This window comes from Corvus hawaiiensis, chromosome 6 (genome assembly GCF_020740725.1).
Source record: "Corvus hawaiiensis isolate bCorHaw1 chromosome 6, bCorHaw1.pri.cur, whole genome shotgun sequence".
In the NCBI taxonomy this organism is placed as follows: domain Eukaryota; kingdom Metazoa; phylum Chordata; class Aves; order Passeriformes; family Corvidae; genus Corvus; species Corvus hawaiiensis.
Genome location: NC_063218.1, coordinates 761,113 through 787,226, shown reverse-complemented (window position 1 = coordinate 787,226; position 26,114 = coordinate 761,113). Strand labels below are relative to the sequence as shown.

At 54.0% G+C, this 26,114-nt stretch overlaps 1 long non-coding RNA gene across 1 annotated transcript in view; it reads left to right on the top strand.

The window, feature by feature from the left end:
* LOC125326874 overlaps window positions 1-26,114 on the top strand; it is a 231,631-nt gene that overhangs the window by 77,115 nt on the left and 128,402 nt on the right. Inside the window, exon 2 of the long non-coding RNA XR_007204050.1 lies at window positions 24,924-24,926. This is a non-coding gene — a long non-coding RNA (uncharacterized LOC125326874). The remainder of the gene's footprint in view (window positions 1-24,923; window positions 24,927-26,114) is intronic.

Genomic DNA, 26,114 nt, shown 5'->3' with positions numbered 1-26,114 from the left:
CTCTCAGCTCCTTTTCCCTGCAGCTCCTGCCACATCCTGCTCTGGAAGTTCTCCAAGCTGCAAGGCTGCCTCGCTGATCCCTTCTCTAAAGCTTGGAGAGGATCCATTTGGAAGTTTGGAAAAGGAGAGCAGCCTCTCTCAACAGGTGCGACTGATGGCAATACAGACCTGGAGTCCCAGTAAGAGAGAAGAAACCAATGGAATGGAGAGCGCCAAGGAAAATTTGGATTGCTTGGCTTTGAGGTGTGGGGGAATATAAAGTAAGGATTAGGAGCAGGACAGGGATGCCACAGACTTGACTGTTTCTCATTTGAGATTGCATTTCTCCGTTTTCTAGGATTACACCACCTGCTCAACATCTGCTAATTTAAAGACTAGGCTTAGAAAGAGAGCTGCAGTTCTGTGCATCAGTGATGGGCTGTACATGGAATGTCACCGTGGGTGACACCAAAGTGGCAGAACCAGAGCAGGCAGCTGGCACTGACACAAGGAGACTGGGACCAGAGAGAATGGAACTTCCCCGTCCAGGCAGCGTTGGAGATGCTGCACGCTCAGGGGAGCCGTAACTGTGCTCCCGGGGTTCTTTCTGTTTCACAAACTCCATCCTGATTTAGAGGATCTTCCGTTGTTCCTGGCTTCTCATTCACATTTCAGATCCTCTGGTTTCTGTGGTGGATCCAGTGGGAGCTCAGTGCCACCGGTGCCATTTGCTCCAGGTGTTGATGGGATTCCAGCAAAGGTGACAGGGAGTGTTTTCAGCACAGAATTCCGTGTGGAGAATTCTCACTTCTCAGATTTTGTTGCAACTCCTGCAGGTTGTAAAGGAGCACCAAAGGCAAACACTGTGTTTTCCTAGACTGGGAAATACTTGTGGCTCTCTCCTGTTTGGTTCTTGTACCATCTTCAGACAGTGCCCCATCCCTGGCAGTGCCCAAGGCCAGGCTGGACATTGGGGCTTGGAGCAGCCTGGGACAGTGGGAGGTGTCCCTGCCAGGGCAGGGCTGGCACTGGGTGGGGTTTGAGGTCCCTTCCTGCCCAAACCTTTGTGTGATTCTAATTTCCTCTGTGTCTGACCTCACAACATCCTTGTGCTCCTGAGCTACCTGCCCTCCATCCAAAGGCCAGGATCTCTTTTTCCCTGACACCAGGATTCTTACCAATGGATGAAGAACAGGGGTGAACCCAGAATGGGTGAGCAACAGCGATGCCAGCTCTGGGACTTCCCAGTTCTCCTGGGGAGACTTGGACCAGGAATGGCAGTGATCACAGCAGGAAATGAGGCCAGCGTTGAAGAGCTCCAGGAGCGCTTGGGCAGCGCTGCCAGGGATGCCCAGGCTGGCATGGTTGGGGTGCCTGTGCAGGGCCAGGGGCTGGGCTGGGGGATCCTGGTGGGTCCCTTCCCACCCAGGATATTCTGGGGTTCCATGAAATGATGATGCTGTTACTAAAGGCACATTCTGTGTTTCACTCTTGTTCTCTAGTGGCTAAAGATCAAAACATCCTGAAGATTTTAATGTTGTAAGGAATAAAAAAATCTGTGCTCAGAATGCAGCGATGGTAATAAAGCTCTTGACACCTGGATGTTGTTCCATCACCTACTGCTGCTAATGGAAATTCTTTAATTCTTTGGATTAGCCTCACTCCCATGGGATTCAGGCATGTAAAACTCCTGTTCTCACCCTCACGTCCTCACTGGACGTGGGAGAACGTTTGTGGTGTGGTTTTCTTCTTATTTCATTTTAAATAAACGAAACCCCTCATTTACAGTGGTTCCTAAGCAACAAAGTACAGGCAGAAAAGCCAAACAAGCAGCAGGTAATTTGTGTTTCCTCCTCGGAGCTTTTGAGCGACGCTAACCTGTGGCTCCGGAGTCTCTGACGGGGGAGGGTGCTCGGAGTGAGGTGCTGTTAATTCCTCTTCGCAATCTGCAGCTCCTCAGCCTTTGATTTGAAACTTTTTGCCTTCCCTGGCCCTTCCTGAGCACTGGAGAGGAGCTGGAGTTCGGGTAATTTAGCCTGGAGCACTGAACAGTAGCTGCAGCAGAAAGTGGGAGTTATTTCCAGGCATGAGGGGAGCAGGGAGAGCTCCTGAGCTGTGCCAGAGCCCTGGGGAGGGACAGTGCCAGGGCTGGCCCCAGCTGGGTCTCCTCACTTCCCAGTTACTCAGGTTCAGCACATGGATTTTACTCTCTCTTTTTTTTTTTTTTTTTTTTTTTCAGGGTTGAATTTCCACATTTTCATTTTCAGGGCTTTAATGGTTCCAGGCAAAGCAGCTTTGCCCAAAAGTGTCACACTCCATGAGATTTTTTCCTCACCCCCCCTTTTTTTTTTAATGTTGTTCTTTCCCCTGCTTTTCCCTCGGCATTCCCTCGGAATTGGGATGGTGCTGGGAAGGATTTTCCGTGTTAAAGCAGTGGTGTCCTGTCAGGGAGAGCTCTTTGTTTCCACCAGCCTGTCAGGCTGCTATGAATCACTTTATACTCTTACTCCATTTGTGTTTCTGCCTGGCAAATACTTCCTGAGCAGTGGAATTGTGGTACTGAACATGTGAATCTGATTTCTTGTTTTGAAGTTTTTGTTGGTTTGTTTTTACCAAGGATGTTTTGTAGCTCATAAAGGGGTGAGGAGAAGCACCAGGTGCTCCCCACAGGTCTCTCTTCCAGCCCCTGCTAATTTGTGACAGATTTGGCTCTAAATTGTTCCTTACCCAGAAGTATCAATAGAGAAATAGCTCTTTTTTTTTTTTTTTTTTTTTTCGGCCTTATGGAGAATTTAATTACTAATTACCCCGGTTCTTCTGTTCTTGGCTGGTTTATGATGTGGGACTTCATTGCCCATTAAAACACCGGCTGTGGGATTTTTTCCTGAGCTTCCTAAGCACAGGGTGCTCCAGCCAGGAGCTGCTCCCACATTTGTTTGGGTTTTACCAACGCAGAGAGAAACACTTGGACAGGCAGGAAATGAAATTCTCCTTTTGTCTTCAGTTTCAGCCCTTCCAGACACAACAGGGCAGGAACAGAACCCCAGACTGGTTTGGGCTGGAAGGAACCTTAGGGATCATCCCGTCCCACCCCTGCCCTGGCAGGGACACCTCCCACTGTCCCAGGCTGCTCCCAGCCCCAATGTCCAGCCTGGCCTTGGGCACTGCCAGGGATCCAGGGGCAGCCCCAGCTGCTCTGGCAATTCCAGCCCAGCCCCTCCCCACCCTCCCAGCCAGCAATTCCCAATTCCCAATCTCCCATCCAGCCCTGCCCTCTGGCACTGGGAAGCCATTCCCTGGCTCCTGTCCCTCCCTCCCTTGTCCCCGGTCCCTCTGCAGCTCTCCTGGAGCCCCTTTAGGCCCTGCAAGGGGCTCGGAGCTCTCCCTGGATCCTTCCCTTCTCCAGGTGAACATTCCCAGCTCTCCCAGCCTGGCTCCAGAGCAGGACCCCTGTAGGATGGGGAATCCTCTGGGATTTTTTGGTGAACCTCAGGAGCTGGAAAGGTTCCCATGAGTTTCACCAGAAACTCCCCCCGAGCTGGGATGTGACTGGAGCCTCAGCCCTGGTTAAAATGCTGCACAGTTTAGCACCCTCTAATGGATGCACAATTAAGCTGGGGACAATAATTAACTCAGTAAAAGGGAGAGAAGGGGAAATCCATGGGCTCTGGGTCGATTCCAGGGATTCCCTCAGGGATGATGTGCGATGAGGGGTCGCTGTGAGGATAATATGGAAATGGGAATTGATGCCGAGCAATTGCCTGTTGGGCAAAGCTTCTCCTTACCCCTGAGACTGCGGAAAACCCCCTTGGATTTGATTCCATGGAGCTGTGGCTGTGAGTGGAGTTAATGACACTGCAGGGCACACCCTGGGAACAGGGTTATTTTGCAGAAGCTCATTTTGGAAGTTAATTTCCAGATTCTGAGTGGGATTGTTTGGAAGCAGAGGAAGGCTCAGGCTGCTGATAACAGGCTTTTGTACAGCCCAGCAAAGAAGCTGACACGGAATTCCGGTTACCCACCAGGATAACAAACCCCCAATCCACGTCTGCAAGCAGCAACTCTCCCGGGTGCAGGAGGAGCCGTGCTGCCCTGGCCACCTCGGGCACTGCCAGTGATTTATTCCTGTAAACTTTGGGTTTGCTGGGATTTACAGCAGGGATTTACAGCTGGAAGCTCCTGTAAAGTAAGGGAAGTTTGTAAACAAAGCTTCTGTTGTAACGTGGGCTGTTAGTTAAAAAAATATAAATATCACAGAATCTGGGGAGTCCTAAAATGGTTTGGGTTGGAAGGGACCTTGAAGATCATCCAGTTCCAACCCATCACCTTTGATTTTGTGTAGTGTCCCCTCAATCTGACAGTTCAAACAGAACTCTTCTGTCTGAAGGTCTCCGTGCCCTGTCCCCACTGTGGATGTGTCCCCATCATTTCACCTTTTGTTCAGCACCCACAGACACCTGGAAATAAAACCAAAGGTGCCCAGAGGTACAAAAGACCAGCAGGGAAAGCAGCTGGGAGCTCAGCCACTGCCCATCCCGAGGGAAAGCTCTCCCAGAGCCTTGGATGTACCTTGGATGTGGCTGGAAAGGCCCTGCAGAGATTCCCATCTCCTCAGTGAACAGCAGGAAATATTCAAGCTTTAACTCGGTATTCCAGTGCCTGAAGGGGACACACAGGAAAGGGGAGAGGGGCTTTTTCCTATGGAGTGATAGGACAAGTGGGAATGGGATCAAGCTGAAAGAAGGCAGGGCTGGATGGGAGATTGGGAATTGGGAATTGCTGGCTGGGAGGGTGGGCAGGGGCTGGGCTGGAATTGCCAGAGCAGCTGGGGCTGCCCCTGGATCCCTGGCAGTGCCCAAGGCCAGGCTGGACATTGGGGCTGGGAGCAGCCTGGGACAGTGGGAGGTGTCCCTGCCAGGGCAGGGGTGGGGTGGGATGGGATGGGATGGGATGGGACGGGATGATCCTTAGGGTCCCTCCCAACCCAACCCTTTCAGGATTCCCTGGCCAGGTCTGAGGGATGATGAGGGGCAGCCAAGGCCAGGCTGGCTCTGCTGCCCAGCCCAGCCCAGCATGCCCAGCCTGGAGCAGCTCCAGCCCTGCAGTGCCTGGACTGGGAATGGCCCCTGGGGCTGGCTGGGTGTGCAGGGCTGGAAGGACGCACGGACAGAGGGACAGACCGGGCTCTGTGGCAGCTGAAATCCCTTGGGACACAGCTCCAGCTGCAGGGGGAGGCCGGGGGGGTGGCTGTGACCTGCAGGGTCCTACCCCGACCCTCCTCAGCTCTGCAGCTCAGGGAGTGCCTCGTTTCCCAGTGGATGCCCTTCCCATGAACTCCTGCTCGTGCCCCTTCCAGTGATCGTTTTCCGTAGCAAAGCTGCTCTCAGTAATGGCTGCACCTTCCCAAACTCTGCTGTTCCCACACCCCTCAACCTCAGTGCCAACACCACCACCACGTCTTTACTGCTGCAAACAATCGGATTTCTGGGAGCAATTCCTCATTTTTATTGAAGACAATCTTAAAAATATTTATTTATTTATTTAAATAAAGTTTTTTGCTGCAGGTCCGATGTATGTATTTTATTCCTAGGAATTCTGGCCACAAGTTAAAAAGTGGTAGAAGGAATATTATTTAATTCTCTTAGAATCATGGAATATGTGGGGTTGGAAAGGACCTTTAAAGGCCATCCAGTCCAACCCCCTTGCCATGGGCAGGGATGGTTTTTATGAGATTCACACTGAATTGTGTTAGTGAAATAAGTTTTCCTTATTTTCCATTCCTGCCATTCTGTTGTCTCCTGCAAATCTGATCAGCACTGATTTTCTGTTTTCCTCCAAGGCCCTGATTAAATCTCTCAGCAGCCTGGAGCTGCCCATCAATTCCTGCAGGGCCCGGATTGCTCCGTGGGCTCCCAGCCGGAGCCCAATCATCGAGACAGCGTTAATTGTTTAAAGACCGGGCTATTGATTGGGTCTTTTTCTACTTTCTTAGTTAAGAAACTGCGTGGTATTGACTGACGTCTTGAGCAGATTTTGTCAGTGCCGTTTCCCCTGTCACCAGAAGGTGCGAGCCCCTTCCATCAGTGAGGTGGGTGCACTCTGTGTGCTTAAGGAGCTCCCCCAGCTCGCGGGAAATGGCAGCTGTTGCTTTATTCAGGATCATTATTTAGCTCTATTTTTACCCTTTCCATTACTTGAATCAATTTTTCTCAGATCAGCAACGAGCTATATTTTCTACACAATCCTCTCCGTCCTTTTTAAAATACTGATGGAGTCACTCTTCTTCCCATCTTTCTGATTTCCCTGCCATTCCATTTTCCCAGTTATTTCCTAACAGCTCCAGAGCCCTTTATTTCCAAGGGTGCTGCTGGGCACCTTCTCAGGAACGGGAGGGGAGATAAGTGGAGCAGCAGTTAATGCTGTGCCTGCCATGAGAACACTTCTCTCCCTTCAAACACTAAGGAGAAATCCAGACTAATCCTATTTTTGGCCTGGCTGATAATTGCACTCTTTCTGGCTGCATATTAATGAATGGCGTTTTCAGCATCCCTAATGAATTTTTATCAACAAGCACAAGGGGCTGTCTCTGCTGGCAGAGGTTTTTTAGGTCTGTCAGAGTTCCTCGGAATTCCTGGATTTATAAATGTTTTTGTATTTTCCTTTGCTGTTTGTGCAGAGTGCAGGGCTGGTTTCTTGGCTGAGAGACTCTTTGGGGCACAAAAGCTCTTTTTAAGCAGCTTCTTAATTATTGTTCCAGGCTTCATCCCTGGCAGTGTCCCAGGCCAGGCTGGACACTGGGGCTTGGAGCAGCCTGGAACAGTGGGAGGTGTCCCTGCCATGGCAGGGGTGGCACTGGGTGGGATTTAAGGTCCTTCCCAACCCAAACCATTTTGGGATTTTGTGTGACTCAATAATTTTTTTGTGCCTGATCAGAACCTCTCAAACGACCCCTCCTAAGCCAAACCAGCTCTTCCCACCCCCAGCTCCCATTTCAGATCTTCCCTTGGCTGCTCTCTGCCCCTGCTCTCAGCAGAATTCCCCTGGGCTGGAGGTTTTCCCCATCCCCACGTGCCAAACCCTGCTTGTGTCCCTGCCCATCACTGCCAGGCCTCTTCCAGTGCCAGGATCCCGACTCTTGGGTGTCTGAACGTATCCAAGGAGAGAGATTTGCTGCTGAATTCCAGCTGGGGAGCCTGGTTGCACTTCTGTGCCTGTCTCCTCCAGCCCCTGCTCTGCCTGTGTGTGGTGTTGGGGGTCTGGCCAGTGCCACATCCCTGAATTCATGGGGAGTTCCCGCACCTTGGCTGACTCCTCTCCTTCGCCCTTCCCTGAGGTTGTTCTGCTGCTCCTCTCCCTCTCGTGACAGCTGCTCTGGTAGATCCCAACACTGTACCTTCAGGCATCAGCCACTTCAGATCCCGGGAATGGCATTCCCACCCTAAACTGAGGTGTGTCAGCGTGACAGCGTCACCCTTAGAGATCCCTGGAGTGTCTGGGTAGGGAGCTCTGGCTGGCACTGCTGGACATCTCACGGGGCTCCAGCAGCAAACGTTTGTGCCCATTCCTGGCTGCATGAGCGACAAACTGGGAAGCTGCTGGGGAACGGGGGGACCCTGGACAGCTCCGCTCATGGGCTCAATCAAAGGATCAGGGGAAGGGGACGAGGCTCGTTTCTGAACTACCTTTTCAAGTGTTTGGGGTTTTTTTGCTGAGTTTCACTTTATCTTCCCGAGCCATCTGCATTTTCTGAAGGAGCAATAACGTTCTTGCTTTGCTGTCACATTTTCCTGACGTCGGTCTCCCGGAGCTCTCCCAGCCGGGGAGCAGGGACAGGGAAGTGACAGTTCTGAGGAAAGGCTGGTGGCTTCCACGCTGGGTTGATGGGGATCCTTAGTGACAGCACAGGCTCCTCCTGAAGCACAGGAGCCCAGGGAGCCGCAGCCGAGCTCCTGGTGCCCAGCGGTGCCGGGTCCAGCTCAAAGCCGGGCTTGTGTCACCCGGGACTTTGTGTCCCCAGTGCTGCTGCCGTGCTCCTGCAGTGTCCTCCAGCCCCAGGTCAGCTGTGTTACCCTGAGTGGTGGCTCCCCAGAGACTCCCCAGAGACTCCCAGCCAATTCTTCATCTGGAATTTCTAGTGGAAGGTGTCCCTGCCCGTGGTGGGGGGCTGGAATGGGATGGTCCCTGAAGTCCCTTCTGACCCAAACCATCCCAGCACTCTGGGATTTCTGTTCCACTCTTCTGATCCATACTGCTCCTACAGAAAGTGAAATACATTGCCCAGAGCAGCTGTGGCTGCCCCTGGATCCCTGGCAGTGCCCAAGGCCAGGCTGGACATTGGGGCTGGGAGCAGCCTGGGACAGTGGGAGGTGTCCCTGCCATGGCAGGGGGGGCACTGGGTGGGCTTTGAGGTCCCTTTGAACCCCTGTGGTTCTCTGTGCTTTTAATCCCCAGCTACCCCTGCCGGGAGGGAGAGAGGAGGTTCGGGAGTCTCTCATTTTCCCCCGTTATTTATCCAATCCCATCCTCAGCCCCTCTCCTCCTCCCACGTTAGCATTCTGCCGCGGAGCTGCTGGAGCAGAGGCACCCGGTATTGATTTCCCTGCTCCTTCGGATTCCTGCTGGGAACGCACAAACAGGAGGGGGGCCGGAGCTCCCGGGGCCAAACGCAGGGATTAGCGGTGCCTGTAGAGCTGTTGTAACTCCTTTGCACGGGAATCCCACACTGCGAGCGTTTAGCGCGCTCTAATCGCCCATCCCGGCTCTCTCCTGCGGGCTTGGAGTGGGAGATGCCAGCGGGAGGTGCCCTCTGCCCCGGGCTGCTGCAGGAATTAGGCAGCACAAGACGTCGATATTCCCTTTCTTCCACTCCAGCACTCCTCAGTGGCATTTGATGAGCAGATGAGCACCACAAACCAATTAAGAACAAGAGAGATCATCTGGCTTTCTGCTGACTGAGATGGGCAATTAAAGTCGTTTCAGATCCAGGCTTGAAGTTCCAGGTTTCCCAGGCCAGGTAGTTTTCACAAATATTCAATTTTATTTTTCCTTCTAGTCATACATCCAATAGTGCCAGGCTGGGAGCTGCCCGTGGCACCTCTGGAGAGACACGGGGCATGGAATTGGGGTGTGGGGGAGAGCCCAGCCCTGGCCATGCCCGGGAAGGGGTGGAAGCAGGACCTGTCTGTGCCCAGCCAGCGCTGCCATCGATTGGGGGTGGGGGGGTAGAACAGGTGACTTCACCTCTCTCTAAAGGTTTTTTCCAAAACTTGGCTTTTCAGTGGCCATTTGCCGTATCCGAGCCAAGATTTCCTGAAAAGATGGAGGAGAGGCTGCAGCAAAGCCCGATAATGGCACTCGTGGTGTAGCTCAGCCACAGGTGAGAAATAACCTTCCAATTCCATGAATTCCAAGTGCTTCTCGACCAGACAACAATCTCTATATATTATACGGGGTTTTGACTGGTTAAATGTTTTCCAAGCACCAACATTTTTAGTTTGTGCCTTAAACTACAGCTTAAAAGTTTGGAATGCAATTCCAAACCCGAGAGCCTGGAAAGAAAGGGTGGGCTCTGCTCTTGGAGATCGTTTCCAAGCTAAACAATTCCGTGACTCTGTGGTGTGAGGTTAAATAGTTGCGAGGTTTGTGATCACCCATGCTCCTGAGAGCCTGGACTTTCTGGCACAGGATCATGGACTGGCACAAAAAATATGCTTTTAAAATTAACCAGAAATTAAGTAAATGAGCCAATGCCGTATTCTTTTTGAAGCTGCCTCTAAAGCCAACTGAATGAAATGTTTGTAATTGAGGATGTGCTGGAGCCTCTCCCCAGGTAATTTTTGAATGTTGTCGTGTACAGGAGAAATCTGTGTTAGTGCTGATGATAATGGACCTGCAGAGCAGTAAATGGATTTCTGTGCTATTTTCCACCTGAAAGGATGACCCTTAGAATTCAACACCCTGAACACCGAGATTGTTATTGGGAAAGAGGGATAAGGAGGTGCTTCTGTTGCACGGCAGAAAATGGGTGATTTAGGGGAAGTTTTGCCGGGGAGAGCTTCAGCCTGGCTGCCTGTGGAGCGGGGTGGGGGGGGATTCAGCCACCTGGGAGGTCCCTTTGGCCGGGCTGTGTTGGGTGTCCTGCCCTGAGGTCGGGGGTGAGCTCTGGTGTTCAGGGGCAGGGAAGCTGTGATGGGAACAGCACCAAGAGCAGCGGCACAGAGGTGTGGAATGGATGGAGGTCGGGGGGGTTCGTGTCTCCTCACCTCTTCTGGTATCTTTGTGTTTTGTATGAACCAACCCTCGGCTCCTTGGGTGCGGAGTGGGTCCAGGGAAGGGTCTGGAGCCCCAGGAGCGGCTGAGGGAGCTGGGAAAGGGGCTCAGGCTGGAGCAAAGGAGGCTCAGGGGGGACCTTGTGGCTCTGCACAACTCCCTGACAGGAGGGGGCAGCCGGGGGGGTCGGGCTCTGCTGGCAGGGAACAAGGACAGGAGGAGAGGGAACAGCCTCAGGCTGGGCCAGGGGAGGCTCAGGGTGGATATTGGGGAAAATTCCTTCTTGGAAAGGGTTGAAAAGCATTGGAATGGACAGCTCAGGGCAGGGGTGGAGTGCCCATCCCTGGAGGGATTTGTCCCCTGTGGATGTGGCACTTGGGGACATGGGGCAGTGCTGGCCTGGGCAGTGCTGGGGAGCAGCTGAATTCTTGAGGGCTTTTCCAGCCTGAGCTATTCTGTGATTCCCTGGTTCCCTCAAGCCCTGCTGACACTCCAGAGCTGCTGCTGCAGCCTCACAGGTCTGTGGTTGTGATCTGTCCTCAGCAGGCCAGAGCCCTTCCTGGCACTCAGAGGCGCCAGCTATGGCTGCTGGGGCTGCAGGAGGTGCCATTGGCCATCCCAGGACGCACATCCCATTCCCTCTGTGTTTGCAGTGACTCCCAGTCCCCAAAGCCAAGGAGCAGCTCCTTCCCCTGCAGAGAGCCCAGCAGCCGCAGGGCTCCGGAGCTGTTCCCAGGGAAGGCAGTGCGGGGCTCCGGAGCTGTTCCCTAGGGAAGGCAGTGCAGGGCTCCGGAGCTGTTCCCAGGGAAGGCAGTGCGGGGCTCCGGAGCTGTTCCCAGGGAAGGCAGTGCGGGGCTCTGGAGCTGTTCCCTAGGGAAGGCAGTGCGGGGCTCCGGAGCTGTTCCCAGGGAAGGCAGTGCGGGGCTCCGGAGCTGTTCCCTAGGGAAGGCAGTGCGGGGCTCTGGAGCTGTTCCCCAGGGAAGGCAGTGCGGGGCTCCGGAGCTGTTCCCAGGGAAGGCAGTGCGGGGCTCTGGAGCTGTTCCCTAGGGAAGGCAGTGCAGGGCTCCGGAGCTGTTCCCTAGGGAAGGCAGTGCGGGGCTCCGGAGCTGTTCCCCAGGGAAGGCAGTGCGGGGCTCCGGAGCTGTTCCCAGGGAAGGCAGTGCGGGGCTCTGGAGCTGTTCCCTAGGGAAGGCAGTGCAGGGCTCCGGAGCTGTTCCCAGGGAAGGCAGTGCGGGGCTCCGGAGCTGTTCCCTAGGGAAGGCAGTGCGGGGCTCCGGAGCTGTTCCCTAGGGAAGGCAGTGCGGGGCTCCGGAGCTGTTCCCAGGGAAGGCAGTGCGGGGCTCCGGAGCTGTTCCCTAGGGAAGGCAGTGCGGGGCTCCGGAGCTGTTCCCAGGGAAGGCAGTGCGGGGTTCCGGAGCTGTTCCCAGGGAAGGCAGTGCGGGGCTCCGGAGCTGTTCCCAGGGAAGGCAGTGCGGGGCTCCGGAGCTGTTCCCTAGGGAAGGCAGTGCAGGGCTCCGGAGCTGTTCCCAGGGAAGGCAGTGCGGGGCTCCGGAGCTGTTCCCCAGGGAAGGCAGTGCGGGGCTCCGGAGCTGTTCCCTAGGGAAGGCAGTGCAGGGCTCCGGAGCTGTTCCCAGGGAAGGCAGTGCGGGGCTCCGGAGCTGTTCCCCAGGGAAGGCAGGCGAAGCTGCGTGTGCTCCAGCAGCACCCAGCCCTCGGGAGATGCAGTCCAACACCACTGCATTTAAAGCAATCTCTTCTCCTGCTCGCTCCCATCATCCGCCTGTTCAGAGCTCCCTCATTAAGGAGCTGCCGGGAAAATGAGGAGAGGCTGTTTTATTCCATGAGTTCCTGGCTGCAGCAGCTCATCATATACATTAAATAAATATTAAATGGCAATAATTACTTAGCTCTGACTCAGTATATCAAACAGAAAATACTCTTCTGCACAGAAGCACCTCGGTGTTCTTTCTCTGCCTAATTGATCCATTTACTAAATCCATTAGGAAGAACTTGAAAGGACACTTGGATTGCAGAAGGAAGGAGAATGCCATGGGGAGGGGGGAAGGTGGGAGATTTCACCTCCAATGAAAATTTAAAGCTCGATCCAGGCAGCCAAACCAGACAGTTATTCATGTCAAAACTCACATAATAAAATAATGGAGTTGCAGAATAGGAACGCCCAAGGACCAGGTTTGCCCTTCTGCTATCGCAGGCTGAAAATCAAAACACCCTGGCAGAGTTAGTTGGTTTAGAGGCTAAAAAATGCAGGTAAGGGAATGTTCTGTGGTGTCAGCTGTCACCGCCCCTGTGGGGTTCTATCTCTGTCCTAACCTGTTCTACCTCTGTTTTCCTCTGGAGCTCCCAGGGAGGAGCAGCAGGGAACCCACTGCTGCAGCTGTTGGATCTTCACCCCGCAGTTCCTCTGTGCCTTCCTGTGCCAGGCTTGGCCAAGGGCAGAGGCAGGGCTGGCACTGACCTGGGCAGGTTCTCCTGCTGCCCTGGGCTCCCGGGGCACGGGGCAGGGCCAGGGCCAGGCTGGCACTGAGCCTGGGGCCAGGATCAGCACACAGTGCTTGGGAAGGGGGGATAAAGCTGAGCTTTGCTGCTGAGATCCCAACCCAGGCTGTTCCAGGGGGGCTTAAACCGCTCCTGGAGCTTCCCACGGTGTGCAGGGTGTAAACTGGGAGGACAGGCAGGAACGGCATCACCTGCTCATGGAGCAAGGAAGGATCCTCTGGGCTGAGCTCACCGTGGGGGCTCCTGTGAGGGAGTGAACTCCTGGGGCTGCATTCTCCATCCAAGCTGCGACCCCTCCTCGGTGCTGCTGCACCTGCCTGCTGCCTGTCGGGGTCAAACTGGGCAAAACCAGGAGGGAGTTTAGGAAAACCAAACAAGAGCAGGAGAGGATTTAAATCCTTGTAACGCCCGCTTTGGAACAATAATGATACACATCAGGATCCACTTGATTGCTGGGAAATGGACTGAAAGGTCAGCTTCTACCCCAAAAACATCATCCTGACAAAAACCTGAGCTTTCCAGGAAGTCACTTGTTTCGGTAACGTGGCTGAAGCTCAGGGAATGCCCGCAGTGTGTGTGACTGCTGCGTCCCTCCTCCTCCTCCTCCCAGAGCCTCCTCGGTCCCCTGGGAGCAGGGGAAGGGCCACCAGTGTGTGTGGGACGGTGGCAGGGGACACAGCTTGTCAACAGTATTATCTGGGATGTCCCTGGGGGAGCAGCGCCCGGCAGGGGATGCTGGAGGTGCTCCAGGTCCCGTCTGGGAATAGGACAAGCCCTGCAGCAGGAGCAGGGCAGTTCTGAGCTCCTGGGCCCTCAGGTGGGGGGACTCTGGCTTTGAAGCCTCGTGGTGGTTGTTTCAGTGGTGTTGGTGGCTGAACACGAGTCCCCCCTGAACATTTTACATCAAGGCCAGGCTGGACAGGGCTTGGAGCCACCTGATCCCCTGGGAGGTGTCCCTGCCCTTGGCAGGGGTGGCATGAGATGAGCTCCAAGGTGCTTCCAGCCCCAGCCAGTCTGGGATTGGTGATTTTATGTGTTAATTGGTGGGTTCAAACGGCAGCAGCTCCATTTACGCTCAGGCTGGAGGGCTGTGGTTGAAACCTGCAGGAACGAGAGATGAGAGGACGTTTGTTTTTGAAGTGGAGAGTGCAGACACAATCATTTGACTCCCTAAAAAACAGAGAGTGAGATTTCAATAAAGATCTTTATTTTAAAGAAGGGTTTGATCCATAGGGAAGGCAGCACTGCATCCGCTGCCTCCGACACCCAGCACAGCAGAAACGCCCAGTCCCTGTGTGACCTGGAGTTACTGCAGCCAGGTTCCCCCCCTCCCCTGCCACACCAGGGATTTGGGAGGCTGAGCCAGGACCCTGCTTCTCAAAGCCCTGCAGAGTGATGATGGCTGTGGAGGGCTCGATGAGCTGGCGGTGATGGATGGAGCCACCCCCTCACCCCTCACCCCTGAGCAGGACCCCAGCAGAGGCTGGTGCTGCTCTGAGCCCGTCAGAGCTGACTGAAACAACCTCATCTTCAATGCAGTAGACTTCAGGCTTCCTTATTATTATTCTTTATTGCATTAATGAAGTTTTAAAGTCTTGCTTGCGAGGTTCCATTCCAAATTATACCGAGAACTCCGCAGTTCTACTTTCCTATTTCAGTTTTTACAACTACTTTTGCTTCCAGAGATAGAAATACTTAAGGAATCATCTTCTGTCCATGAAGATCATCAGATTTTGGGAATTATTAGGTTCAGAGTGTTATAAATAAAGTATGTAGTTCGTGCTATTATGTATAAAACTGGAATGTAATCAGACCATGTAGAGACCAAGTTTCAAAATCCTGTCTGAGAGAAAAATTTCACAACACCAAAAGCAGTTCTCTCACAATAAGTGAGGATTTCACCCAGGTGGGGTTTGCACTATGAAGACTTGATCACCACCTTCTGATATCTACATCTCATCTGATAAGGAATCAGACATTCCGGGAACTAAAAATAACTGTTCCAGGAACCAGAGATAGCCCATCCATCACCCAGGATGAACCACTCATCACCCAGGATGGACAATTCATCAGACCCAGGAAAGGCTTTGTGCAGCCCAACTTCGGGACAAGAAAACTTCATGAATATGAGAAGAATAGAATTAATTCGGACTCTGCCCAAAAACTGTATAAGAAGGAACCAGCACCCATGAACTTGGGAGCTCTGAGGCGACAGAGGTCAGATGTATGCGTGTTCACCCAGCTCCGACCCCGGGCTGGGGCTGCTTTTCTCCATCGTGGCTTTCTGTGTGACCGATCTTTTGGTCCTGGAATAAAATCTATTTCTTTATTAAATTTAATTTGGCTGAATTTCTTTACCACAAGAGTGTTGAATTAAAAGGGCACATCTGGCACCAGGCCTCAGAGCATCCTCTGGACTGGCTCCAGCAGCTCCAGGTCCTGCTGGTGTTGGGCTGCCTGAGGCAGCTCTGCAGGTGGGGTCTCACCTGAGCAGGGCAGGGGGGCAGCGTCCCCCCTTGAACAGACCCCAGGCTTCGATGAGCCTGGCCCCTCGTGAATTAAAGCACACCAGCAGGGTGTTAGAGACAGACAGGAGGAGCGGGCGAGGGGGTGAGCGTAACGCAGGTTCCTCTGCCTGCTGCGGCAGCCCAGAGCAGCAGCGGGCAGCGCCCAGCGCAGGGGCGGCGGTGCAGGAGGCTCCGTCCTGAGCCCGGGAGAGCGGCTCCGCAACGCCTCTGGCTGCTGCTCCCCCCGGTGACCTGCGGGGAGCTGAGTGCCGCCGAGATAATTACTGGGCGCCAATTAGGGCTGGCAGCAATTACGGCAGGAACTTAAAGATCGGGAGGTATTAACCGGCCCTGTTAAATTGCCTCTGGGCCGCCCAAGAGCTCCAGTCTGGGCATTTCGTGGCTCTGTTTAGCTCCTGGTTTACAGCGTGCTGGGATGTGATGGGAGCTGCACGGGGGAAGGGGCTGGGGCTTGCAGTGCTCCCAGTCCCGGGTCCTTTGGGTGAGCTGCGGGGAGGTGGCACCTCATCCTCAGGGTGAGGAGGGGACAAGGGAGGGAGGGAGGGATGGAGCTGCCCCGCTGTCCCCTCTGCCCAGCTCCGCTCCCTCCCTTGGGGCCCTTCTGAGATCTGGGCTAATGCTGCTCCCACCGCCCTGGTTTAATTCCTCTTGAATTAAAAAGAAACTGTGAGGAGCCGTAATTAGCCGGTGTGGAACTCACAAATATTTATTTCTCCTTTTTGCTGCTGACAAAAGCTGGACCTTAGAACGGGCTCTCTCTCCACACTGTTCCAATCCCCGCTCAGAGAACACTGTGGTGTCTGCAGGAGGATCCCTGCCCTCTCCGTGGAAACTGGGGCCACCACAAGTTACACAAACCAGAACAGTCTGGGACTCTGCAGGCAGAAGATTTCTGGGAAGCACAGGGATTTGTAGATTAATTTCCTCATTTAAAATAATTCCCTTCTCCTTTCCCTTGAATGCAGCATTTCAGGCTCCAGAGTGGTTCAGCTGAAAAGTCCATTTTTAAAAATGATTTTTAAAAATCCCAGTCTCGATCCCTGGCAGAACAGCTTTGATACTGATTGTTTTTGCTGTTTGATGACATGCATTCCTTTCCCTCCCCTCCAGCTCATGTCTCAGCACACAGGGTGTCCTTATGATGCACCTCCGAGTATGAAAGGCTTGGCAGAAATTAAATTAAAATAACATGAAACGCTCACATGGCCCCATCACCAGGATCCCATGCATGGGCACTGACAGGGCAAGGCACAGTGAGGTGATTTAAAGGCTTGCATGGGGGTTTTCCACGTCTGCAGGAGGAAGGTGCTCCTGTTTGAGAGCAGACACCCCATGGAGCCGCCCCTTCCCATCCCTCACCCCTCACCGGGCTGTCCCTTCCCCTCACTCACCCCTTATGGGACACTGTCAGAGGGCAGGGATGGATGGGAGATTGGGAATTGCTGGCTGGGAGGGTGGGGAGGGGCTGGGCTGGAATTGCCAGAGCAGCTGGGGCTGCCCCTGGATCCCTGGCAGTGCCCAAGGCCAGGCTGGACATTGGGGCTGGGAGCAGCCTGGGACAGTGGGAGGTGTCCCTGCAGGGCTGGGATTGGGTGGGATTTAAGGTCCTTTCCCACCCTAAAACAGTCTGGGATCCTTCATGTGAGGGGACGGGAGGTGCTTTTTGCTTTGCCTGGCTCTGGATTCAGAGTCTGCTGCTGGTACCAAGTGTGCCTGGAGATGGTGCCCAGGGAAGCCCCTCTGGCCTTCTCCAAGCCTTATTCCAGGACGTTGGAAGCAGTAAAACCCACAGAGGGACTTTTCCCCTGGGGCATCCATCCACAGTGCAGACAGGGCTTTCCTCCCTCTGGCAGCAGATCCTGGGGGGCTGTGAGGGGAGCAGGGACACAACCATGCGCGGCCCCACCGAAGGCTCCCTTCCGAGGTCACGTTCCAGGGATGAAACACCAGCCAGAGACAGGCACAGAGCTTAGTCCTGATTTTCCAGTGACTTCATGCCTGACCTTCCAGCAGGCACTCAGCTCACCCAGCTCCCCTTCCCCACGGAGACAATTCCATAGCAGAGGGATTTGCAGATTAAATGGCTCATTGACTCCGAAATCACTGCTCTTCCTGGAAATCACTTGCCTACTGCTTCTTCCAGATGCCAGCTGGGATGTCCCCTGCTCCCGTGGATGGTGGCACACTCCAAGCTGTTCCCCCATCTGCCTGCTCAGGGTAGGGCTGGGCGAGCCCTGCCAGCTCACATAGGACAGGGAATGGCTTTAACCTGGAGGAGGGAGCACTTCATTTGGATATTGGGAAGGAATTCCTGGCTGGGAGGGTGGGAAGGGCTTGGCACAGGCTGCCCAGAGCAGCTGTGGCTGCCCCTGGATCTCTTGGCCAGTGCCAAGTGTTGTGCCAGGGAAGGTTTGGGTTGGGTATCAGGGAAAATTTCTCTTTGGACAGGGCTGTCCAGCCCTGGCACAGCTGCCCAGAGCAGGGGTGGAGTCCCCATCCCTGGAAGGATTTAAAAGCTGTGTGGAAGTGGCACTTGGGGACGGGGGGCAGTGGTGGGTTGGTATTTGGACTTGGTATTAGAGTCCCTTCGACCCTAAAGATTGCAGGATTCTGAACCTTTAGTGCTGGCTTTGGGTTACCTGCTGTGCCTGGGGACCCTCCCAGCCCCTCTGCTAATTCCCTTCCACAGCTCCCAGGGCCAGAAATCCTTCAATGAGGCCATTGCTGTAAAACAGCCAGAGATCTAAAATGGCAGACAAGGCCCAAAGAAACAAAAACAGCAAGAAGGAAGGGAAGATGTGGTGACGCCTGAATGACAAACTCTGGAATTCTAAACTACTGCTCTCCTCTACCCTGCATGTGCGGAGGCTGTAAAGCAAACCAGCACTCGACTCAGCTTCAGGTCCTCAAGTGTTTACACAGTTTTTAACCTCTCCTTGTGCAAGGAAATAATATAAAAGCTGCAGATATTACGGGAGTTTGTAAAACTGGAGAACACCAGTGACCTGTGTAATGCACAGGGGCTTTTCAAAAGCTTTAACTCCAACATAAAACCCTCCAGTGTATTGAGTAAGGCACTATGAAAGCAGAAGTTAAATGGATTAAGAGCACTGAAAAGGAATAGCTGCATGTTGGAAATCACTGCCGTGTGGAAGTGTTTGCACTGAGACTCTGCAGGGCCTCGCCAGTGCTGGAATCAATCCTTTGGAAGGATTTTACTGTTGATTAAAATGTAAAGAAAATCTAGCAAAACAGTGGAGCAGCTCCCGCTGAGCTGATGCTGAGCAGGAATCTGCTGGATGGGGGAACATCCACCTCACCTGGCCCCTCATGGCAGGGAGGACGTGGAGGGGCTGGACTGGAAATACAGTTCCAGGAGGGAACGGAGCTGGGAAGGGGCTGGAGCTGGGAAAGGGGCTCAGGCTGGAGCAAAGGAGGCTCAGGGGGGACCTTGTGGCTCTGCACAAGTCTCTGACAGGAGGGGGCAGCTGGTGAGGGGACCTTGGCACTCGAGTCGCTAATTGGAACTAATTAACACTAATTAACGTATTCACAGTCACATGCTTAGACACATCAGGAGCCCCTGGCAGCTCTGGGATGAGCCATAGTCCCCTCTGGTGCCCCTGGCAGCTCGGCTCAGGTGGGGCACTCTGGGCTCTGCCAGCACAGCCTCATCCTCCTCCCTGGCACCACCGAGCTGTGGGTCTGTGCTCAGTGGGGCACTCTGGGCTCTGCCAGCACAGCCTCATCCTCCTCCCTGGCACCGAGCTGTGGGTCTGTGCTCAGTGGGGCACTCTGGGCTCTGCCAGCACAGCCTCATCCTCCTCCCTGGCACCGAGCTGTGGGTCTGTGCTCAGTGGGGCACTCTGGGCTCTGCCAGCACAGCCTCATCCTCCTCCCTGGCACCACCGAGCTGTGGGTCTGTGCTCAGTGGGGCACTCTGGGCTCTGCCAGCACAGCCTCATCCTCCTCCCTGGCACCGAGCTGTGGGTCTGTGCTCAGTGGGGCACTCTGGGCTCTGCCAGCACAGCCTCATCCTCCTCCCTGGCACCGAGCTGTGGGTCTGTGCTCAGTGGGGCACTCTGGGCTCTGCCAGCACAGCCTCATCCTCCTCCCTGGCACCACCGAGCTGTGGGTCTGTGCTCAGTGGGGCACTCTGGGCTCTGCCAGCACAGCCTCATCCTCCTCCCTGGCACCGAGCTGTGGGTCTGTGCTCGGGTTTCTCTCCCAGCTGAGCTCCCTGAGCAGCAGAGGTGCTTCTCCCTGTGCCACGTGCTGGGGCTGTAATTGCCTTAGCGACACATCTGCCGTGGCTGCTGCTCCTGATGGCCTTACCCAGCTCCTTTCCCCACCTCCTCCTCTCACTTCTCATTAGTGTGGGGGCTCTGGCTGTCATTTTGTTCCTTGTTTTTGTAGTCCTGGAGATCCAACAGGCCAAGGCGCCGCTGCTGCTTTTGGCTCCATTTTGGGTGATCTTTACACCTGCAGAGATCCAGCCTGGCCTTGGGCACTGCCAGGGATCCAGGGGCAGCCCCAGCTGCTCTGGGCACCCTGTGCCAGGGCCTCCCCACCCTCCCAGCCAGCAATTCCCAATTCCCAATCTCCCATCCATCCCTGCCCTCTGGCACTGGGAAGCCATTCCCTGGCTCCTGGCCCTCCATGCCTTGTCCCCAGTCCCTCTGCAGCTCTCCTGGAGCCCCTTTAGGCCCTGGAAGGGGCTCGGAGCTCTCCCTGGATCCTTCCCTTCTCCAGGTGAGCACCCCCAGCTCTCCCAGGCTGTTTCCATGAACTCTAAACTGCTGTGTCCGCTCCCATCCAGCCAAAGGGCACAGGGAATGCCAGTGGGGATGGAATGCTGCTAATCTGATTTTTCTTTCCCTTTGGCCTGGTAGGAGGAGCCCAAGTTCTGCCTCTCTCTGCCATCCAGGGAAAGGCGGTTTGTTGTGACAGCACCAGCACTGAAGGAGCTAAACTCCGGGATTGGGATCTGGACCCTTGGAAAAGCAGCTGGGAGCCATCCAGCCCTTTGGAGTTCGGATGAGCTGTTGGAGTTTCTCACCTCTTGCAGGGAGCAGGAAGAACCTGACTTTTGTCAGTCCCATGTGCTGTGTCCATCGCACGCGTGGATGTTTCTAACAGCAAACTGCACTTCCAGGTTGGGAATGGCAGTATTTAAACCCAAACCCTGCAGCAATAAAACCCTTGGCCAGCAACGGCCCCGTGTGGCTCCAGGAGTGCTGGTTTGGGGGGGGTGCTGCCCTTGGCTCTGGTTATCCCGGTTATCCCGGTTATCCCAGTTATCCCGGTTATCTCTCCTGCTATCAGAGCAGAGCAGCGAGAGGGAGCCTGGCACCTGCATCCCAAACCCAGAGACAGGGCTCTGGAAAGCTGGCCGTGCTCCCCTGCATCCCAAGGAGGTCTCAGCAGGCATCATGGAATGGCCCTGGAAAACCCTCCCGTGCTCAGCTGGGAGAGGAGGAGGGGCCGGGCTGTGCTGAGGGTTTGGTGCTGCCGTGGAGGCACAGACGGAGTCCACAGGTTTGTACCCAGACCTGTCAGGAGGGTCTGGATCTGTGCACATCCTGCAAATGCTGGGGTGTGCGGAGGTGACACTGAATTCCTCCCTCCCTGCCTGGAGGGTGGCACTGGGCACTGGGCACTGCCCTGGCCGGTGCCCGAGCGGTCACTCAGCACCCACGGGGGTGTAGGCACGGCTGGAGCCCAGGGCAGTTTCCACAGGGGTTTTTGGTGTTTATTCTGGGTTGTTGCTCCCTCCTCCAGGGGGGTGAGCTCAGGTCCTGGCAGGGCAGTGCCAGGCTCTGGTCTGTAGTGGGGTTTGGTGCCCCTCATTGGTGGGTTGAAGGAAATCTCTATTTCCCCCTTCACAGGAGACCTCCAGGGGTGCAGGAGTCTGGGATTGTGGAGTCACAGAATATCCTGAGCTGAGGTGACCCACAGGGACCATCGAGGGACGTCAGCTCAGCTGGTGAGAGCTGGTGCTGATAAGCGAGGCTGTGGGTTTGACCTCTGTGTGGGCCATGCACCCAGGGGTTGGACTGGATGCTCCCTGTGGGTCCCTTCCAATGCAGAATATCCTGGGATTCTGTGTGATCCTGGGTCCGGCTCCTGGCCCTGCACAGGACAACCCCAAGAATCCCACCCTGTGCCTGAAAGCCTTGTCCAACTAAGCTAAAACCAGGTGAGGCATTTCCAACTTCTGAAATTCTCCTCTAAACATTTTGAGAACTGAAAACATTATTTCTTATCATTTTGAGGTTTCATTTCATATGCTTTTTGTTATTCATGCATTATTTTACGAGGCAGCAGTCAAACCAATGGCTTGTCATAATATGACATTATTGCTGAAACATTCTCTTATTTTAATGTCATTTATAAAAATCAGCAGCTATGACTGATCAGCACCGATTAAAATACATAATCTGCTTTTTGAATCCAGCTGTCTCTGCCTTATGGAGCAGGGATGGAAGGGGTGGGGGTTTGGTTTGGTTGTTCACAGTTCCCTCTGCAGTGGGCGGCCTCAGGAAGCCACGGGCAGGCAAGGAGCAGTTGGAGTGAATGCTGTGTACAATTAATTCCACACCGTGCCCTGGGCCATTGTCCAGAAGTGAAGGCAGTGCCTGTCCCACACACGGCTCATCGCACACTTGCTGGTGGCTGCTGGTGGCCACAGCCAGCACCAATGGCCAGAAAGCCCAAAGGAGCTCAGTTCCCTCCTGGGAAACCACGCTGCCTTTGTTGGCCAGGGCTGGTGTTTGTAATCCTGAGATGCTCAGGGAAGGGAGATCCTAAAATCCTGTCTGGTTGTGGGGTTTGGTGTCCTGGGGACACCCCGTGTGATGTCTTGTCTGTCAGAGCCAGAGATCAACAGCGTGAGGGGGGCACCTCCCTGTGAGGAGCGTCCAGAGCAGCTGTGGCTGCACCTGGATCCCTGGCAGTGCCCGAGGCCAGGCTGGACATTGGGGCTGGGAGCAGCCTGGGACAGTGGGAGGTGTGGGTGGGGTGGCACTGGGTGGGATTTAAGGTCCCTTCCAACCCACACCAGTCTGGAACTCTTATTCCATTCCCTGCTCAGTCACTGGCTCCATCCATCCCTGGTTCCAAGGTGAGTGGCAGCGTTGAGGGAGATGGACACACGTTCCCTGGGGGAGATGATGGACACACATTCCTTGGGTTCCTTGGGGGGGATGATGGACACACAGTCCTTGGGGGAGATGATGGACACACATTCCCTGAGGGAGATGATGGACTCACATTCCTTGGGGGAGATGATGGACACACATTCCCTGAGGGAGATGATGGACTCACATTCCTTGGGGGAGATGATGGACACACATTCCCTGAGGGAGATGGACACACATTCCCTGAGGGAGATGGACACACATCCGTGGCTCTCTGTTCGAGGCTGAGCCCCCGAGCTGTTCAAAGGCCCTTAATTAAAGCTGGATCATTGATCCTGACTCCGAGCTCCCTGTAAGTGATCCCCTCTTGACTGGGGGCCCGCTTTGATTTGTGCAAATCCCTCACCCCTCCTTTGATACCCTCCCTCACTTTCCTCCTTGCTGCTGCCCCTCCCTGCTCCCAGCCCTCTCCATCTGCATTTTTCAGCCCTTTTTCTCTTTCATTGCCTTTGGGACACAGGTGGAGGGGAGGGACACCAGAGCAGGCTCAGAACATGACATCAGTTCCACTTCTTGTGCCCTCCTCGGGAGAGGCCTCCTGGGGCTCACCCTGCTCCACCTTGGCTTGGGAACACAAAGCATTTTTTGGCTTTAAAAAGCAAAAGTAGGCACCACTTGTCCTGTAAGGCCCTAAGAAAGCTGCATGCCCTGATTTAAAAATGCCCTCGTGTCACAGCCGATGCCCCCTTGGAGTTTTTCATATTAGAATATTGCTGTAATTCATTAAATCCCTGATAAAGCTGCACTTAATGCTCCCCTAACAGAATGTGCATCTTTAATTCTGCTGAATGTGTAGTTTGTCACTGATGCAAAGTGTACTCATTAATTAAATAAGACTTAGAGACTCATAAAGCAATTGCTCCGAAATGAGATGTTATTTACAGCTAAGGATATTAACAATTACGGAAACCTAATTTTTCCCTGATACAATCTGTCTTGGAATTCCACTGATATTTTAACAGTCTCCTGATTTAATGATTGAAAATGCATTTTCGATATTAAACACATTTACAGAGGAATAAGGGATATTTTTCAATAAACTTATTTGCAAAGGAATCAGGGATATTCTTCAGAATAAATAAGGCTGATATGCAGAAGGCTAATTTTCCAAATAAATAAACTCTGATTCTTCGAGAGGAATGAGAAAAATGGAATTAAATCGAATGTGAATTTCAGTCTATTTTTTAAAGTCAATATTTTAATGGTCATAACTGCAGCAGTGAGCCTTAGGATACCCTGGTGTTCTGATGGATTTTGGTAGGGAAAAGGGTGCCTGTCCTGCTTTCCTGGGTCGCGTCTTGCGGGGTGTCTCAAGCTCTGAAGCTCGTTATCTCTCGCCCGTTAATCAGCCAGCAGCAGTCAAATCCCGTCCCTTATCAGGCGCTTTAGCAAGGGCTCACCAAGGGCCGGGAGCTCTCCGGGCCCGGAGGGAGCTGCTGCCACCGCTGCATTAATTCAGCTCCAGCAGACAAACCCTCAGCCCCTTTGTTCCTGCTGGTTCCCCTTTTCATGTAAACGGCGATGAAGGATGCACCCGACACTCGTCTCTCCTTCACCAAGGTCTTTGTCCCTGTGCTCGCTCCTCGTGTAATTAAAGTTTTCCTAGAGCAGGGCTGAAGGGCCGCGAAAGGTCGGGATTTCCGAGCCCGCGGGAGGTGTCGTTTAGAGAAACATTTAACCCAAGGTCTGGGCTCTGCCGGAGGAGTTTTCCTCGCTCCTTTGATGCCGTGTTTGCTGTTGAATCGCTCCCAGCAACACCTCATCCCGCTGGTCCCTCACCCAATTAGCACTTCCAGCTCCCGGCTTCATTAGCAGCCCGGCTCCTGGGGCCCGGCTCATCAGGGCCAGCCCCGAAGTTGTTCTCGTTAAGCTTTTAGCACAAAGGCACAGCCCCAGCCCGGCCTTTTCATGCCTTTGAGGGGTATGACCGGCGCTGCCGGGCCGTGCCCCTGAGCCCTGCTGCGGGCACCGCTCCCCGTGGGGGCCTGGCGTGTCCTTCGTGCTTTTCCTTCTCTCCCGGTCGCACCCTTGGGCTCCTCTCCCGCTCTGGAGGCGTTTCTGCCCCCGGCTCAGGAGCTGCTGTGTGTGCTGCCCCATCGCTCCCCTCCCAGCCCGGGGCCTTGCGGTGCTCCCGTCGAGCCCTCTCTGGACAAGCGCCTGTCCCTGCTGGGAGCTCCCCCGCAAGAGCAAACCGGAGCAGGATAGAACAGAACAGAAAATCTGAAGGTGGAAGGGTCCCACAATGCTCATCTGCCAGCTGTGCCGTGGGGATTTGTGCCCCGCCAGCTCTGTGGATAAGGTGTTGTTATAAACATATATTGTAATATTGGCTTCTCGCGAGTATTAAGGTAGATATTATATAATGTTGGAAATGCTTTTGCTGTGTGGATGTAGTTTTCTTTCTTTTTAGCAAGAATTTAGCAAGTGTGAGCGGGTAAGATAACTTCCAAGGGAACAGAGGATGAGGCCCAAGAGCCGCTATCACCGCTCTGCCCGGGGGGCAAAGAGGCCCAAAGCTGCAATCAGCCCTGACTGTCTGGAGAATTAAGAGGCCCACTCTACTGTCAACTCCTACCTAGCGAGCCCAGGCCCAAGAATCAAAATAAATAAAACCGCGAGGCAGAAGACTACGCATGCTCTATAAAGGCGGAACCAAGGAGTGGCCATGCAGAACAGCTCCGGGAAAAGTTTGAATATGAATAGAGAACAGACAGTAAAAATGGTATAAAAAGGACTCACCTCGGGCATCAGGTGTGCTCTTGGCAGAGTGCCAAGGCACCCGGTCGTTATCCCTTTGCTTTATTTTATGCGTCTCTTCTTGTCTTTATATTAAACCCTTTAAATTCTCACAGGAGAGTGAACCTCGTTTTTCACAGTTTTGATGTGTTTCTGCCTCAGAGCCTTTTCTCCGGAGCGTTCACTCCTTCCCTGTTGGGCCTGGTTGTGAGGCACTCGAGCCTCCCCTCCGTGGGAGTGAGCTCTGAGGTTGGGCAGTTCTTGATTTTCGCTCTCCTCTTGCTTTCCTTATTAGAGAGAATTTTCCATGGGGGAGATGAAAACGTAGAGTTGTTCCAAATGGTTGTGGCTTGATTTAAGGTTTTCAGATGGAAACACTCGCAAAGTGTTTTGTTTTCTGTGCACGGTGAGGGTATAACAGGAACTGCGGTGTGTAAGTTGGACAGCAGCAGGAATTTCCCCATGGAAAGGGAGGTCAGGCCGTGGCAGGGACTGCCCAGGGAGCTTTGGAGTGCCCATCCCTGGAGGTGTCCAAGGAATTCCTGGAGGTGGCACTCAGAGCTCTGGGCTGGGGACAAGGTGGGCATCGGGCACAGCTGGGACTGGATGGGCTGGGAGGGCTTTTCCAAACTAAATAATTCAAGGATTCTGTGATCCTGTATGAAGCACTCAAGCTTTAAACCACTTTAAGTACATGAACCTGTTTAGAAAGGACTTGTCTGATGACGCAGCCCACTGTGCTTGCTGCAGGAAGCAGCGCTGCTCTCCCCGAGCGCCCGCAGGGACCAAGCTACCTCGGGGGTGCTGATCCCCGCACAGAGTACTCAGGAGGGGCTGTTGGGCCTCCACACACACACCCTTGGCAGCCACTGCAGTGATGGGCACA